Here is a 17,762-nt window from a genome sequence, read left to right as displayed (position 1 = left end):
GATGTCAGCCAGTGCAGTGCCCGATCCAAGATACCTAGGGTATTGTGGAGTCTTTTATGAGGCTGCAATGATTGACTGTGTTCAATGCAGAGGAGAGATCGAGTAGGATGAGGACAGTTGGGGAGCTGGAATCCAGAGATGAGAGCAATTCTTCACGGGTGTTCAGAAGTGTTGTTTCTATGCCTCTGGATGCTTTGAATCCAGATTGATGGTCGTGGAAACCACCAACAAGTTTGGTATGTGAGTTGAGTTGGGGCAAGCCAGCTTTTCCAGCAGTTTCCCCAGGAAGGGGGTGATCGAAATGGGGTGGTAGTTGGCAGGACAAGCAGGGTCTGCTGAAGGTTTTTTCAGGAGGGAGGCGCACAAGTGAGTGCTTGAAGGGGGAGGGAACCAATCCAGTGGCAAACAAGTGATTGCAGAAATCAGCAACTGAGGGAGCAAGAGAGCCAATGTTGTCCTTGATGGGTGTGAGTGAGCAAGGGGAAACCTGTTTAGAAGAGACCTTCATCACATACATAGTGCATCACTGGATATCCAAGATGTCTGGAGGGCCCTCCACCCTCAGCTACGTGAATATACTTACTATTCTACAGTTCACAACAGTTCCTCTAGAATCAACTTCTTCCTCGTATCCAACATTCTGATGGGGAAGATTATCAAAGCGCAGATACTAACTCGCACATTGTCCGACCATGCCCCGATCACCCTGTCTGTAGAGTTGGGTGCTCCTGTGCCTACTTTCAGTACGTGGCGCTTGAAATCCGCTGCCATCCTCAACATAGTCGTCAAGGCTGACATACTAGCGGACATCGGGACTTTTTTCAAATGCAACTCCCTACAAGCCACTACTGCGGGGGTCCGACAGGATGCTTTCAAGGTATACATCAGAGGGATGTCCATCTCAAGGGAGGCAGGGGTGCTAAAAACCATACAAAATGACCTTAATCGCTCTGAATCCAAACTGCGAGACTTGGAATGGGATTGTTCGTCAGCAACTGACCCCGCCAAACTCGCTGAAATCAGTGAGGAAATTAAGATATTCCAAACGCACACCCCTAGGGAGGTTCAATATTTTATCTGCCCACAGGCTGCACGTAAATATGGGGAGGGTGAAAGACCTGGCAGAACACTGACGAAATTAATGAGGGGAAGTGGGACAAGCCCAGATTTTGTCTGTCTGGGATGCGCAGGTGTTCCTCAGTGGTCGGACTAGCTGAGTTCTACACTAATCTGTATGCTTTGCCCCCCGAACACAGTGAGCAGCACATGCAAGATCTTCTTGATCAGATCCCCATGTTACATATATCCCTTTCTACCAGGGACCAACTGGACTCCCCAATCCAGCTGGATGAAATAGTCAAGGCCACTTCAGACCTCCCGAAGGGCAGAGCACCTGGCCCGGATGGACTCACTCCCGAGTTTTACCAAGAGCATGTGGATATTCTAGCTCCCAAACTATTGGAGATCTGGGAGGAATTGGTTCAGGTATCTGTTCTCCCCTGCTCCCTGCATGAAGCCGTTATAATACTATTGCTCAAGCCCGACAAACCTAGTGATGAGTGCAGCTCATATAGGCCCCTCTCTCTCATGAACATTGACACCAAGATCTTCGCTAATGTTATAGCGAATCGCTTTCTTCCAATCATGTCACACCTGGTCCATGAAGAGCAGGCTGGCTTTGTACCCGTCATACCCACTTCACATAACTCCGGCGTCTCTTCAATGTCATGGCCAGAATCTACCAGTACGCAAGTGTTATCGCGTTCACGCTTGATGCTTAAAAGGCATTTTATATGGTCTCATGGAAATATGTGTGGCTGGTCCTAGAGACGATGGGGATGGGCCCCACCATGATTGGATACATTAAATTGCTGTACTCTCCCCCGATGGCAAGAGTCTGGGTCAATTCCCTAACATCTACACTATTCACACTCTTCAGAGGTACTCGACAGCAAGGCCCTTTCTCCCAGATCCTCTTTGCACTAGTTATAAAACCAATGGCGGACCACATCAGAGCACGCCATTCCCACAGGGGAATACGATTGAAAGACTCCCTGGAGATAATATTCCTGTACGCTGATGACGTGTGGGCACCCTATCAGGGTATATTATTATTAATACAATAATTACTATTAATTATTCCAAATTTGAAATCCTCCCACTTACCGACTCCACCCAGCAACTTCACTCAGAGTATCCGCTCCGCTGGTCCCCAGCTGCATTAAGTACTTGGGTGTCCGAATGTGTCTATCCAAACCCACCCTGCTAGCATATAACTACCTGGCTGTAGCACAACTTGCTGAATCAAAAATGGACACATTGGTGCCATCTCCCACTATCACTCGCTGGGAAACTCTCCCACATCAAGACGGTCCTAGTCCCCAAATTGCTCTACATTTTTAGCAATGTACCCATCTGGTATGGGAAACAATACTTCACACAACTACACAAATCATGTGCTCATTTCTTTTGGCACTCGGGTGCATTAAGTAAAAAATGGTTCGATATGACGCTCTCATATGAGAATGGGGGGTTTACTGCCCCTGACCTACTACTGTACTGGATGGATGCACAGGCCCAATATGCCACTTACTGGTACCCGAGTTCCTCGACCCCGCCCGCACGTCAAACTGGAAACCCTGGCGGCAACTGAAGTCAATATCATGACACTTGTATTCCATCGTGGCTACGTGTCGGATTCCCCCATTGATCTAGTGGCAACTACCCTGCTGGCTTGGGCCCATCTATTGACGGCTACTGATGTAGCTTACCCCTATTAAAAATGGCTCCCCATATGGAGATTCCCAGGGTTGGAACCCACACATGATATGGCCCTGGCCCACCGGTGGGGGGTGCTAAGGTACCAGGCACTCACTGACCTCTTTCCAGACAGGAAATTCATTGATGCATAGACATGGAGGCAGGACCACTCCGGGTCTGCACTTGAGTTATTACAATATTATAGGCTTCCTGCTGCCTTCTGTGCTCAATGGCCCACTTTCCCTAATGAGCATCCTGATACGCCGGAAATCGCTTACATTGCCAACACAAGCGGCACCCACAGCGTTGTCTCCTTGCTATATATAATGCTACTAAGGACCACTCCAGTCCAGCCTTTCAGAGCACATCCTGAATGGACCGACGAATTGGTTCTGGGGGTCACCGTCCAATTATGGGAAAAGATGTGCTCCCACACTAATCGAGGATCCCACAACTTTCGTTACCGATTCATGCAGTTAAAACTACTGAACAGGTTGTATTACACTCCCTTCAAGATCTCTAAATTTGTTTGCACCACCACATACACATGTGCTCACTGCAAGTCAGAGGGCGCTGACCATTTACACATGTTTTGGACATGCCGCACATTGGGAGACTTCTGGTATGGGGTTCTGAGCGCTCTTACAGACATTATTGGCACAGTGATCGACCCCGAACCACTGGGGGTTCTGTTTGGGGTGTGGAATGATGGGGAGGCTAGACGTATGGCTAAATTTCTGAACACAGGCTGCTTGATAGCAAAGAAGTATGTACTGCAATGCGTGAAGAACCCCCCCACGACCTTTCAGAAATGTCTCAACGCACTTACCTGGGCCCCGGGATTGTGAGAAAGATTATCTCAACATGCTCCCTGATTGCTCTCGCCCCAGAAATATGATCCACCTTTAAAAGCTACCTTATCAGTCAGGAGGAGGGTACATCTGATAATGACTCCCCCCCTGTCCCACAAGATTGATACCAAATGGTATGAGGTCCCACATCTGTCTGCCTCTCCTACTGTGCATGTGTTATTTTATCTGCTGGCGCATTGTGTCTCTTACGTGTATCGACTTTATTGGATGCTATGACATGTCTTTTTGCTGTAAGTCTCTGCCAATAAAAATAAAAGTTTCAAAAAAAGAAGAGACCTTCATGAGTGGGCAATCTGGTAACTTCTTCAGTTGTGATGAGGGAGAAGGAGGAGAGGGAAGAAGAAGGAAGGTGATGGGCCTAGGGAGGCAAGGGGGTGAGGGAAGTGTTGGGAGGGTGAGGGACAAGGGAGTTCAGGATGTCCTGAGTTTTTGTGGTGCCGTGTGTGGCCAGTGCATTACAGAGGGCCTGGAAGGGGGACGGGGAGGAGGAGACTGCAGAAGGGTTGGCTAGTTCCCTGCAAATCTTCAAATGTTCAGGCGTGTTGTTGCATGCACTAGAAACCTTGTGCCTGTGTGTGGGCTCTTTTCTTGGCACGGATGGAGAGTCTGTATTGCCTATGGAGCAGATGGCATGCCAGTTTGTCAGAGGATGGGCATGAGGTTTGCTACTTCCGTTCCGTCACTCTGCACTTTCATTTCAGGGCTGCAAGATCAGAGTCATACCAGGTGTTACGCTTAGAGGCAGATTTCAGGTGGCTTCTCATGACTGGGGCAAAGGTGTTAAGAGTATTGGTGATGGCCAGATGGAGGTTGCTGAGAGCAGAATCAGTGGAAGAATCTTAGGTTGGGGCAGAAGGGGTGAGGAAGGTGGAGGCAAAGGCAGCAGCTGACACTCGTTTCATCGGGCAGATGTTGGTGAACGAGGTTGGTAGGGCTTTGGGGGGGGCGTGGTTAGAGGGCCACAGGGGCCCAGGTGGGAGGAAAGGAGAGAATGTTCTTACAAGGATAGAGGGGTGACCAGTGGGTAAGAGAGAGGAAGTTCAGAGTGGATGATGGCATCCAGAGTGTGACCAGCCGAATGGGTTGGCCCGGAGGGGAGAATGGAGAGTGATAGAGGGGTGCAGAAGTCAATAAAGAGAGTGGAAGCTGTGCCAGGGGAGTCCAATTGGATGTTAAAATCACCCAGGAGGATGAGATGGAAGGTGGATGCAAGTAAGGTAGAACAGAAATCTGCCCATTTAGAGAGGAACAGTGTGGTGGAGCCTGGAGCCCAGTAAATGGTGGCAATGGTCAGGGTGGAAGTGGGAGAGATGACCAACTTGAACACCAGGCTCTCAAAGGGAGAGTAGGGCTGGGTGGGTAAGATGGAAGAAGGAACCCACGCAGGGAAGATTAAGGCAACCCCACCACCTGCACGATGAGATTGAGGCTTGGATAGGATCTTGAAGCCATCAGGGAGAAGGGAGTCAAAAGCAGTGACAGAGCTGTCACTGAAACATGACTTGGCAAAAGCAAGAATGTTGAGGTCAATGTCTTCAAGGAGGAGGCAGATGTCGGCAGAGTGTTTGTTGGCTGATCAGGCGTTAAGAGTTGCTAGGTGGAGAAGGCCTCTGCCTTTGAAGGTGTTTTGAGGCGGGGTACAGAGCTGTGGTACACCAGTCAGAGGAGGGAGAGAGAGAGTAGTAGAGGGGGATGCAGGAGAAGGGAGGAAGTTAATGAGAGATGACAGGATCTGGTCAAAGAGAAGGAGGTTGGGTTGAGGAACCTTGACCAGGATGGCGCCTGTGTAGAAGACATTAACAAAGCAACGTGAGGATGAGAAGCCGGCCAAGAGGACTTCCCACTTGGTCCGCTGTTAATGGGAGACGATATGGAAGGAGAGAGATTAGAGATTAGATGGGGTCACAGGTCTGGAGAGGGGGACACAGAAGAGGATATCAGTGAAGACCTCTTTAGAAGAAGCACTGACATAGGTGTATGCGATGGGAAGGCCTTTGTTTGCACTAAGGATGTTTTTCTTGTGTTCTTTCTTCTGGAATTCATGAGGGAGGGGGGGATAGATGATAGTGTAGCAGTTAGAGAAGATGGGTGAGATGGTGAGAGCCATAGGGACAGCGGAAGATAGTACTGGAATCACAGAAGAGTGGCTGCACAGCACAGTCCTAGCTAAACTCACCAGGTGGCCTAGTAGTCACAAAGGCACAAACTGATCCAATAGGTACATCGAATTTAAGAAACAAGATGTTATAATTGCAAAGCAACAAAGATGCACAGAGTTAAAGGCACACACAACTGAGTTCAATTTTCAAAAATATTGGTACCATGCAGAGCAAAAAAGGTGCACAGATGTAAAAGGAGCACATACCTAAATTTGATTTTCAATGATAGTGGTACAATGCAGAGATAAAAAAGGTGCACAGGTGTAAAAGGCACAGGCACCCAAATTCAATTTTCAAAAATAGTGGTACAATACAGAGCATAAAAGGTGCACAGATGTAAAGGCACGCACACCTAAATTTGATTTTCAAAAATAGTGGTACAATGCAGGGCAAAAAAAGGTGCAAAGATGTAAAGGCACACAGATACATTTGATTTTCAAAAATAGTGGTATAGTGCAGAGCAAAAAAGGTGCATCGGTATAAAGACAAACACACCTAAATTCGATTTTTTTTTTTAAAAAAAGTACTACGCAGAGCACAAAATGGTGCACAGATGTAAAGGCACACACAGCTAAATTCAATTTTCAAAAATAGTGGTACAATGCAGAGCAAAAAAAGGTGCACAGATGTGAAGGCACGCACACCTAAATTCGATTTTCAAAAATAGTGGTACAATGCAGAGGGTGGAGAGGTAGATTAGATGAGGGAAGTAAGGCAGAGAAGATAGGCAGGTGAAAGGATGACATAGTTACTTGAGGAGGCAGTGGGAGAGTTCAGCCATCACTCACTGGCAGATTCCAGGGCAGAGTAGAGGTCCATGGGTCCAAGTACATGCAGTAACAGTATATATAAGGAGGCCGATTCATAGTATGAGGAGCTGGGGGCAAGCAGGAGAAGGACCTCCTTGGCCCCGTCTGGGTGAATGGGCCGGTTTCCACCTGCCGGCAACTCTGATTGTCTTAGGTAGGAGAGGCAGCCAATACAGAGTTCAGGCAGCTGTTAGGGAGAATTCTCAAGAATGTGCTAATTTCCCTTACCTTTTGAGACCCCCAGCAACTTTGCTGGATTTCTAGGATTTGATTTTGATGCGTGTTTTACTTTTGTGTTCTTTGGTTATGGAGTTTTAAAATAACTTCATAGGCATCATCTTTTTCTGGGTGCCACACAGCACCTTCAGTGCAGTGACACAGGGGTGTCATTCAGACTTCCCAAGGTTTAAATACCTTCGCTGGGACTGACTACTGTCTCCCAGAGCATGTAAAGTTAAATTGACTTTCTAGTCTCTTTAAATTTACAGAATCAGCACACACTATCTTCCTATAGAGTGCTGGAGGGTTCCGTAGATTCCCCTTAGTCAAAACACTCATGTCACAGTCAAATGTTATCCTTTCCTACTTTAAATGGCTGGTGGCAGTGGTTTAGATCAAACTACCATGATTTTACCAGACCACAAACAATAGTAGCTAAAAATCGGCTCTGCCATGTTTTCCAATGTGGCGCCCCAGACCTGTCTGTAAAAACAGACTCCAGTCAACTTTTTTCACCATTTCTTTTAGGAAAGGTCCTTCTTGTGTTTGTCTCTGCGTGCTAAACCAGGTTTGGTCCCTTTGTTCGTTGGCCTTTGGCGGACTTCAGTGCTGAAGCCCTCCTCTTTCGCCTGAGTGTCTGGGATGGACAGGATGTGAGGGAGGTGCCCGAAACTCCCTGTGCTTAGTCTCCTAGGAGACCTGAATGCACTCTGGCTTGATTGGCCCGCTGGCTGTCCGGCAAGGACAGCCACCCTTCAGTGTGAGTGACAGCCAGGATGGAATGAATGGGGGAAAACTGTTTAAAAGCCGGTCTCTGGGGCTTGGAAGAGTCGACCACTGGAACGAAAGAACCGAAGACGAGTTGAAGAAAGAGGTCCTCTGCGACTCCTGGACGACCGGTGAAGCCCTGCTGCAGGTCCGAATTGCCTGAAACTCCATCGACAGAGAAGCCCTTCAAGGTTAACTTCTTCCCTTGAGTTTGGTGGGAACAACCAACTCGTAATCCGTCTGGACACCATTCCCTCCTGGTAGAATTTTCTACAGAGTGTTGTGGAAAACCGGATAGCACTCACACCTTAAACCAACATTTTGCTAAGCTTGCGGCCTCATCCCTGTGCAGTGCAGGAACCTCCCGACGTCCTCCTTTTTCCCACGACTGAAGCTCAAGGAACAGCAAGATCTGCTTGAACTGGCAGGAACAACTGCCTCAGCTACAGCTCTTCTTCACTTTAAAGGTACTGGGCAAATGCAGTCCGGAAATCTTTTCGGCCACTGAGAACGTTTGTGAAACTTTCCCAACTTCAAAGGCTTGTCCTTCCCTAAACATTCATCAAACTTGTCACCTAGTCAAATCCGTCTAAACTCTGTGGCAAAGACTTAACCGTTTACTACTGTGCTATCCTATACATAGACTCTGAACCATTGACTTTGGCCCAGGCCAATGAACTGAATTGCTGGTTGTAGTATACTGAAACTCTTTGCCCTGCCTATTCAAGTATTTCTGCTATTGATTCTTATAACCTTGTCTTTTTACCCCTTTTAAAAGTATCTGAAGTGCCATTTTGATCCCACTTCAGGGGAGCTGAACTTGGTCAGTAACTTATTGGTTGTGTATTTGTAGTGTATTCATATATGATATTGAGCTGCTCTTGCTAATGTCATGTTTTCAAACTGACTGTGTAAATAAATGTATATTCTTTTACCAAGAATCCTTTAGTAAGTGTTTATTTGAACCACTGTATTTGTTGGTCATTTGTGTAACTTGTTCTACTGCTCACTCAACTCTTGAGATAAGTTTGGCTGCTCAGACACTGCTACCACATAACTGTGTAGTACAGGCTTGTACCAAAGGTGACAATTGTACTGACACTTGTAGTCTTAATTGCATGCACTGTTCCCAAAGGGTACTGCATATGATTCTGCCTAACAGCAGCTTGCAAGGATCACAGTCTATTTGGGAGAAATCAAGGGTGGCCATCTTAGAGGGATGCTGTAACAGTAAGAAGTACTGTTGGATGACTGGGAGCAGCACACAAAGAAACATGTAGCCCTTTGCCCATGCTTTGTGCAAGAGCGTTTGGTATTAAGAATTAAAAAACGCTTCTTCAAATGAAATTATCATATGCTGCATGCTCGGCAGCGTTTTTCTTTTTCAGAACAATCACTTTGAGCCCTGCCAAGGCAGGAACAAATCAACCACAATACCTTCAGAGGCTGAAGTGCCCCAGCGCTGCTCCAGCAGTAAAAGAAGTTCAAAAGGTGGTAGGAGCACAAAGGGTTAGCCTGAACCTCTTCTCCGGTAGAATGGGGGGAAGAATAAAAGAGCCCCGGGCCTAGATGAGGGACTTTGGTAAATGGGCCGGCTTCCGTTTGCTGGCAGCTCTGATTGGCTTCGGAAGGAGAGGCAGCCAATCAGAATGCAGGTAGTTTGCAAGGATCACAGTCTCTTTGGGAGAAATATGGGGTGGCCATCTTAGAGAGATGCTTTAACAGTAAGAGGTAATGGTGGATGGCAGGGAGCTACACAAAAAGAAACATGTAGCCGTTTGGTCAGGCTCAGTGCAAGAGCATTTGGTATTAAGAATTAAAAACGCTTCTTCAGATGAAATTATGATATGCTACACGGTCGGCTGCGTTTTATTTGGAAAAATCACTTTGAGCCCTACCTAGGCAAGAACAGAGCACTGACAATACTTTCAGAGGTTGAAGTGCCCCTGCACAGCTCCAGCAGCAACAGAAGTTTAAATGGTGGCAGGAGCATGAAGGAGGAGCATGCTCCTTTTCTATGGTACAATGGGAGAAGAACAAAAGAGCCACGGGCCTAGATGAGGGCGTTTGGTGAATGAGCTGGCTTCCGCCTGCCGGTAGCTCTGCTTGGCTTAGGTAGGAGAGCCAGCCAATCAGAATGCAGGCAGCTTGCAAGGATCACAGTCTGTTTTGGAAAAAGCTGGGGCAGCCATCTTAGAGAGATGCTGTAACAGTAAGAAGTAGTGATGAATGGCCGGGAGCTACATAAAAAGAAACATGTAGCCCTTTGCCCAGGCTCTGTGCATGAGCATTTGGCATTAAGAATTAAGAACGCTTCTTCAGATGAAATTATGATATCCTGCATGCTGGGCCGCAGTTTTTTCGTGTGTGCCCAATTGCACTGCGGTATTAGGGATTGCTAACACTGGAGTACTATAGCTGGAGCCACAGAGCTTAACTCATGGAAAAGCAGATGTAAGGAGATGAAGACTTTATCAAGCTACGCTATGTTGACCAAGGTACAAACTAGAACTATGATCACAAATTGGCAATTGCGGAATTAAAAAGGAAATCCAGGTTTTCTCCACAATTAGTATGTGAAAATGTAATTGACACCTTTCAAAAAGCAGTGATCAAGGAGAAGCATAACCATGTAGACAAGAAGCAAAATATTAAACATTGTCAGCAGAATAACCTCAGTCCCCAGGAATTCTTACCACTGCAGACACTCTCCAACTGTATTGTTATAAAGAAAGCGCACAAGTGCAGAAACGTTGTTATTCTCAACACCACATACTATATCAAAATTGGCACTAAGCATCTGGACTCACTAGGATGTTATGACAAGCTAGCTATGAATCAAACACAAGGTATTTTTACGAGATATGCACAATATCTTAAACATAAAAAACCCAGTCATGCCTATGATTTACTTTCTTCTGAAAATCCATAAAAATTATGAAGATTTGCCAGAAGTATGCCCTATTTTAAGTGGCATAGGAGGAGCAACAGTTGGCCTCTCTGAGTATATAGATAATGCTATAAGGGAGCAAGTATATCAGATACCGTCATATATATGCGACATGTTCAATCCATCCTAAGGGACCTTACATGAAAGAAGGGATATTTGTTGCCCACCCTTTATGTCTCTGCACTATATAATTGAATATATTATGAGCTGGCAATCAGGGCGATTGAATACACTTTTCGGAACTTCTCGGCATCATATTCAAATCATGTGTCAATGATTAAAGAATTTCTGGGTTTCACTTTGAGAAACGATATTTTCCTGTTCAATGACACCTATTATGTCCAAAAGGAAGGAATTGCCTTGGGGGCAAAATTTTCACCAATTTTGGCCAACCTATTCATGTCATATTATGAAGACAAGCACACATTAAACAACAATGAGTATGAGACCAACATCATTATTTGGAAACGCTTCATTGATGATAACATCATTGTATGGAATGGGACACAAGAGGCCTGTGGCAATTATATATAATATCTTAACGCAAACCAATTTGGCATCCATTTGACAGGTCATTGTGATGCTGATAACATCAATTTTCTGGATCTACACATTTATATATCCAGCAACTGTATAGAAAGATCAACATATAGAAAAAGGTCAAATCAACATTACACGGCAGCATCTGTCACAGGAAAACAACAATATCCAATATACCAATTGGAGAATACTACAGGGCACGAAGGCACTGCAGCAAAGAGGCAGAATTTGAACAAGAATGAGAACTCCTGACTGAGTGATTTAGAAAGAGGGGCTATTCTCTTGCAACAATTAATAAAGCGAAGGACAAAATCAACAAGATTAACAGATCAGAAATGATCAACAGCACAGCTGGGCATAGCAGGAAGAAGACAAACAAAATCAGGGATCATATTGGCATTGTTACTCAATGTTCCAAGGACTCACACATTTTGTATAAAATTATGCAAAAACATTGGCACCTGCTACATATGGATGATGACCTTAAACTATATGTCACTGATAGACCTAAATTCATATACACCAGAGCTCAGGCCTTAAGAAACAAAAAATGGCAATTTTTCTTAACAACACGCATGTCAACTACAGGAACAGACTGGATAAAACCAATTGGTTTTAAACAAGTGTGGATCATATAGCATGCACAAACATGCACACAGTGATTGCGTTAGCTTTGGGTATAAAGAAAATACAACAATTCAAATTAGAGACTTTATCAATTAGAGGAGTACATATGTAGTGTATGCAATCATTTGCACATGCAATAAATTGCACATTGGGAGTACTATCTAGCAGCTTTGCATTCGCATAAGGGAACACCTGGCTAATTTGGGTAGCCAAAACTCTAGACTACCACTGGCAGTGCACTGGCAGAACTGTCACCAGTTGCATAATAAAGGGGACCTGAGATTTATAGGACTCATGAAGGCCAATAGCAACAAGCTTTGGGGGGCTTCACTTTAAAACTAAGACAGATGAAGGCTAAATGTATTTGTTTGTTGAGATCCATATTGTGGGACTCAACAAGGCGCACAAAATGAATGTTTTTTCATAAACACCAGGTTTGAGAATAATGGAATGAATTCCCACTTAGCATCTGTTATATTATAGAGCAAAACTGCATTCACGGGCAGAGAGCAATAGTATACTTTTCAGGCAAATGAATCCAAAATGTAGAACTTACTATTTTATAAGTTGGGCCTTACTAATAACTTGGGTTTCTAGCAGGGTGCATATGTTATCAAAGAAGGTAAAACACACACCAGGCAGAATGTTGTGCATCATTGAGAACCCAACATTTTGGTCTGGTATCGGCTGTACACACTATTATTGAGTGCATCATATGTGATGGAAATAGGCTTATATGTGATGATTGAATGTTCATATTGATTACCAACAACCAGAGGTTGCATGGTACCTATGTAATAGAATGGAGGTTTCTGATTCTGTATGCATACAACCACTTACATATGGAACATAGGATGGTTTTGTTTTTATATATATTTTTATTCAGTACAAAATCTTTGTTAAAGGGACGTTTGGTTAAGTTGCGCTACTAAAAACCTATGAAATATTGTGAAAAAAAACTTTGTTAAAGAAACAATATGGTTCCAAGTAAAACCGAAAAAACCCTGAAATTCGCCAATTATGGTAAACTAAGCAACCATAACTCAAGCCACCACTGTGCACTGCTAAGACTAACACCCAGGACATCAAAGACCAGGTCCCTTGTGATCTGCATACTTTTTGGAACTTTTTGAACCCTTTCTTGGTGTTCGAAGACAGCGCGGGTGTCTATGAAGCGTGCCCCAGCACCCATATAAAAGGCCACACCCCAGAGCTGCTCCTTATTCTGTTTTTGGGCTTCCAGGAGAGAAACAGCTCCTTGTTGCATTGGATTGCTCTTTAAAACAGCTGTCCTGAAGGTGGTGCTACTGCTGTCTCAACACCACCCCCTCCACCACCAACACCTCGCCAAGGGCCTGCAGAGGGGAACAGACGTGAGGATACAGAAGAGAGTGTTGAAGAGGGTGAAAAGAATGAGGTAGTGGAAGTCCCTACTAATAGTGCTCACCGTGATTCTTGGGTGTGGAGGTTATTTACCACTCTTGATGGAGTACAAAGAGCATATGCAAACAAGGTGACCTGCAATCACTGCAAGGTGGTGCTGAGTCGTGGGAAACCGGGTTTGTACAGCTATGGTACTACCTCAATGAAGTGACACCTAAAGTAATTCCACAGTGGGGCTATTCGTAAGGTTGTACCTTGTGATAAACGTAGTAGGTTGAGTTCCCCTGCAGCATCCTCCGTTTACGCTCCTGCCACCACAAGAGACACTCCTGTTTGGCAGCACATAACTCCAGCTGCCTTGCAGGCAATACGTGATACTGTTGATCCTTACCCTTCAAAGGTCACAGTATTGTGCATGTACTGCGGAGCAGTTCTCTGCAGGGGGAGAGCCTTTGAAGTGCTTTCGAGACTGTGGTCAAGGAGCATGAGAAGGGCTGCTACCTACCTGAATGAGGCCCACCCTACATCTTCCTCTCTCCACCTGCCCTTTCTTATCCCTGTGGTCGGTGTCCCTTCTTCACCCTCATTTCCTTTCCTATCCTTGTGTGTAGTGTTTAAGAAACCAAAAAAATATAAACACAAAAAAGAAAAAAAGGCTCTTTTCAGAGCCGCCTTTCACAGTTCAAAATAGAAGTGTCAATGAAATGCTGCAGGGCCCTGTGCATTTTTAGAAGTCCGTGGACTGTCTGCGAACCTCTAAAATGTTTGCGGTGCTGCCCTGTCAGAACCATTGCACTTTTCTCTGGGAGGAAGTGGTGACTCTGGAAAGAGCCTTTTTGTGGTGTTTTTTTGTGTTGCGAAAACTTCAAATGGTCAACACGTACTGCAAACTGGATTGCTGTCATTCCAAAAAAGGTTGTAATGTATTTTGTATATTTCGCAGACAAATCTGATTGCCAGCATAAGTAAGATGTACTCCATCTCTGCGAAAAATGTGTGTACTACCAAACATAATGTTTTCATTGTGAAAAGAGAACATACCATCATCTCTCAAAAAGGCACAGATAGCCTTTTTGACATTGCGCCTTGCTTTCTCCATTTGTGGACCAAATTAAGAAGCGCGCAGCCACATTTGTCTCTGTGCAATACGGGAAAAAATTACTCTGGAGTTTGGATACATGTCCATGACTTTCCCAAGTCCTTCTTTCATTGCAAATTGTGAAGAGATTCCAGACACATGTCCTAAACTGTTCCCTCCACAATGAACAATAATAATAATATCTGGATGACACTGTGTCACCAAAGTAGCACAAAGAGGTACCAAATCCAGCTACTTAATTCCATGCACTCCATGCCAGTGCACTTCCACATGAGGGAATCCAAGATGTACATTCACTCCACAGCGATCTGCATGCACTTCCAACCAATTTATCCACAAATCTCCCAAAATCCAGAAAATCTGCTGTCTGAAACACACAGCCATAGCTATCTGCTCTCCTCTTAGGAAAAAGACTTTCTGACAAAGAATCTGCTCACACATCACACCCATTAAACCCTATTGACCAATCCCTTGTTCTGCTTAGTCTGATTTGCACGCTTCTCAACCTCAAAAATCCTGTATGTAATACGCACCGTCTGTGGGCAACCGCACTGTCTACGGACAAATTGAAAAATCTGAACGTGGCGAATTAAAATTTAAATAGTGTGCCCCATTTCCCCTTTGAGGTTGGCTGTGAAAAGAGCCTTTTTTTGTTTGCAGATGCTTCAGAAACACCTTTTATTTTGTATTATTTTTTGCTTTCTTTCCTTATTTTCCTCCAAAAATCTTCACATTAGCTTCTCCAGAGCAACCCTTAGGTTCCAAAACAACATGGCATTTCCCATAAAAGATAAATACATGCCATCTTCCTTAAATTAATCAACATTACCAGAGTCATTGTTGCCATTGTTTCAAATGAACTTGCCAGCTCTAAGCATAAAAGCAAACATGCCTCGGTTGATTAAACACCTAGCAATATTTTGCTGACTATTGTCCCATATTGCCCTAGGTACCAGACCTGAAAAAATTACCTTGGCATTTGGAAGTAGTTTAATTGCTGCCTGAACCAAGTTTTCTAGATCTTTCAACAAAGTAGGGGCACTGACATAGCCCAAATGCAAAGCAACACAGTGCAGAACAACCACATGTGGACTGTTAACCCTAGCCATATCTTCAAAATCTTCTAGCATTGCCTGACAATTGAAACCAGGCACAGTGCTCCACACCACCTGCACTACTTTTACATAAAAATTGTTAGCCACATTCCTACATTTAGCATACTGCTCCAAACCATTCACAAACATATCTCCAAGCACCAACACTCTAAGTTTCTCCAGCTCTGCCATCTTCACTACACACAGCCTCCCTCAATACAAAGCAGAATCTCAACAGCTGATTGGCTATTCCCTACATTCCTATTTCCATGCCAGATATGTTGAAAAGCCCTGTATGTGGCACGCCCTGTCCGCGAGCAGCTGCGGTGTCCACGCAGCACGTAAAACTTGGACAGCCCTTCTTCCCTTTCCACTTCACCCTCTGCACCATCCCCTCATTGGCTACTGTTAAGCGTCACACAAGCATCCACCAATCACAACCAAGAACTCTACATCTAACTCCAGCATCACAATTCAGCACTTTAGATGTACTGTTGATCACTCTTAGTACAATTGGGCTGTGACTGCAAAGCACCTACAGCCACCACTAGTAAACTCTCCAACATTTCTTCTTGCAGATTCATGCACGAACACAAATTACAGGTATCAATATTTTCTGCACAGTATGTGTACATTTCTTGTATAAATGCACATACATGCCAACATTCAGAGCCACCTGGCAGGGAGATTTCCACAGGGAAATTGGGAGACCTACATTTCCCCATAGAAATGCATGGGGGCAACAGTCATTTTAGGTGGGAGAATGTGAAAAATAACTATATTTTTCACTGAAAAATCAGGAGTCTCCCGCCTAAATCGGGAGGGTTGGCATGTATTATAATGCATATAAACAGAGTGACTGCCACTTACCCTGTATAACCTGTAAAACAAGCTTACTGTCATTTCTCCCATCTGCTATGATCAACTGTCACTTGCAACATTGTCTGCTCTCCAAATTTTTATTTACCCATATTATTAATTGCAATGTGCAAACTGTTATTTTCTTCATTCATTCTATCATTTGTGTAACCACTGCAACCTATCTATCCACATTTCAACCGTAATAGCATTTAACGCATTATAGTATATAAGATGTACATACAATTTCCTTTCTATACATTCTGCATATTTAACATACATTGGGCCTCATTAGGACCCTGGCGGTCCCGTAATGAACGGTGCTGGTACGGTACCAGCACCATTCATTACGGGCTGCCCTATTACGAGGACTGCTGCGGAACCTGCTGAGGAACGCCTGGTCAGACCAGGCATCCTTAGCGGGTCCCGCTAGCAGTCCAGGATGCTAACAACGGGCCCGTCATTAACAGGCCCTTTGTTAGCATCCTCCCCATTGATCCCTATGGGGCTCAAATGGGAATGGGGATTCATTTTTACCAGGTCCCAGAAAAGGGCAATTACCGGTCCGCGAAGGTCGGCATGACCCAGTTATCGCCCTTTCGTGGGACCCGGTAAAAAATCATTACCGGCAGCAGCCGTGCCCATAATAAGGGCACGGCTACTGCCAGGGTCGTAATGAGGCCCATTGTATCATTTCAATCAAACACAACACACACAGCTATCTAACAAAGTGTAATTTCATGTTTAAAGATGGGAGAAATAACAGTATAATTATGGAAAAAAGGCTTTCTAGTGTGTTATAAAATGACACGCACCCAGGATGAGTATGTGCATCTTTATTTATGCACACAGATAGCCAGAATCATTTGGAAGGCTCCCAGCTGAAACAACACCACTGCCTCTACAACTGTTCTTCCAATCTAGACAGCTCTCTGATTCCAGCTGGTTGCCCATTCCATTCCAGAATTTGCAACAGCATTCAACTATGCACAGGTGCATTTGTGACTATCACATCATCTACAACTATGTACAGTGTTGTAAAGCAACACATACAACATCTCCCCCCTTCCCTCCAGTCTGCAACACAAGCAGCAGATCCTTCCTTGCAACCCTTACTTTATTTCAGATTCTCCCATCTCCAAGCACCACAGAATCACACACTACTTTGGTAATGACGTACTGAGTAATAAGCTGCTGACCTCATCAAATCCACTGCTGTATTTCCCACACCTTCACAAATGTTACATTGCATACTTTTCCGTATAGTTCCTGCCATTTACCCTGAAAAAATAGCAAACAAAGCATACAATTATTCCTTCTAACTCCTAACAACCAATAACACCGCCTGAGCTATGTGCGATTACTATTGCACTCATTTCTAAAGCACATTCAACTAACAGATTCTAAATGAAATATACAGAATGCACTTAGGCAAAGGAAAGTGCATGTACATGCTATGCACAGTAATCAGAAAACACTACTACTGCAAAAACAAAGAAATTCATGTCTACATTAACAACAGGGCTATTAGCACACAAATGTACTAACTTATTGCTTTCACAATTACAGTTAAGACCACCCCCCTGAAAAGCAGCAGCGTCTGAAGTACGCAGGAGATCTCTTA

The sequence above is a fragment of the Ambystoma mexicanum genome, chromosome 10, assembly GCF_040938575.1.
Source record: "Ambystoma mexicanum isolate Mex_15411 chromosome 10, UKY_AmexF1_1, whole genome shotgun sequence".
Classification (NCBI taxonomy): domain Eukaryota; kingdom Metazoa; phylum Chordata; class Amphibia; order Caudata; family Ambystomatidae; genus Ambystoma; species Ambystoma mexicanum.
Note: the sequence above shows the minus strand (reverse complement) of the source record.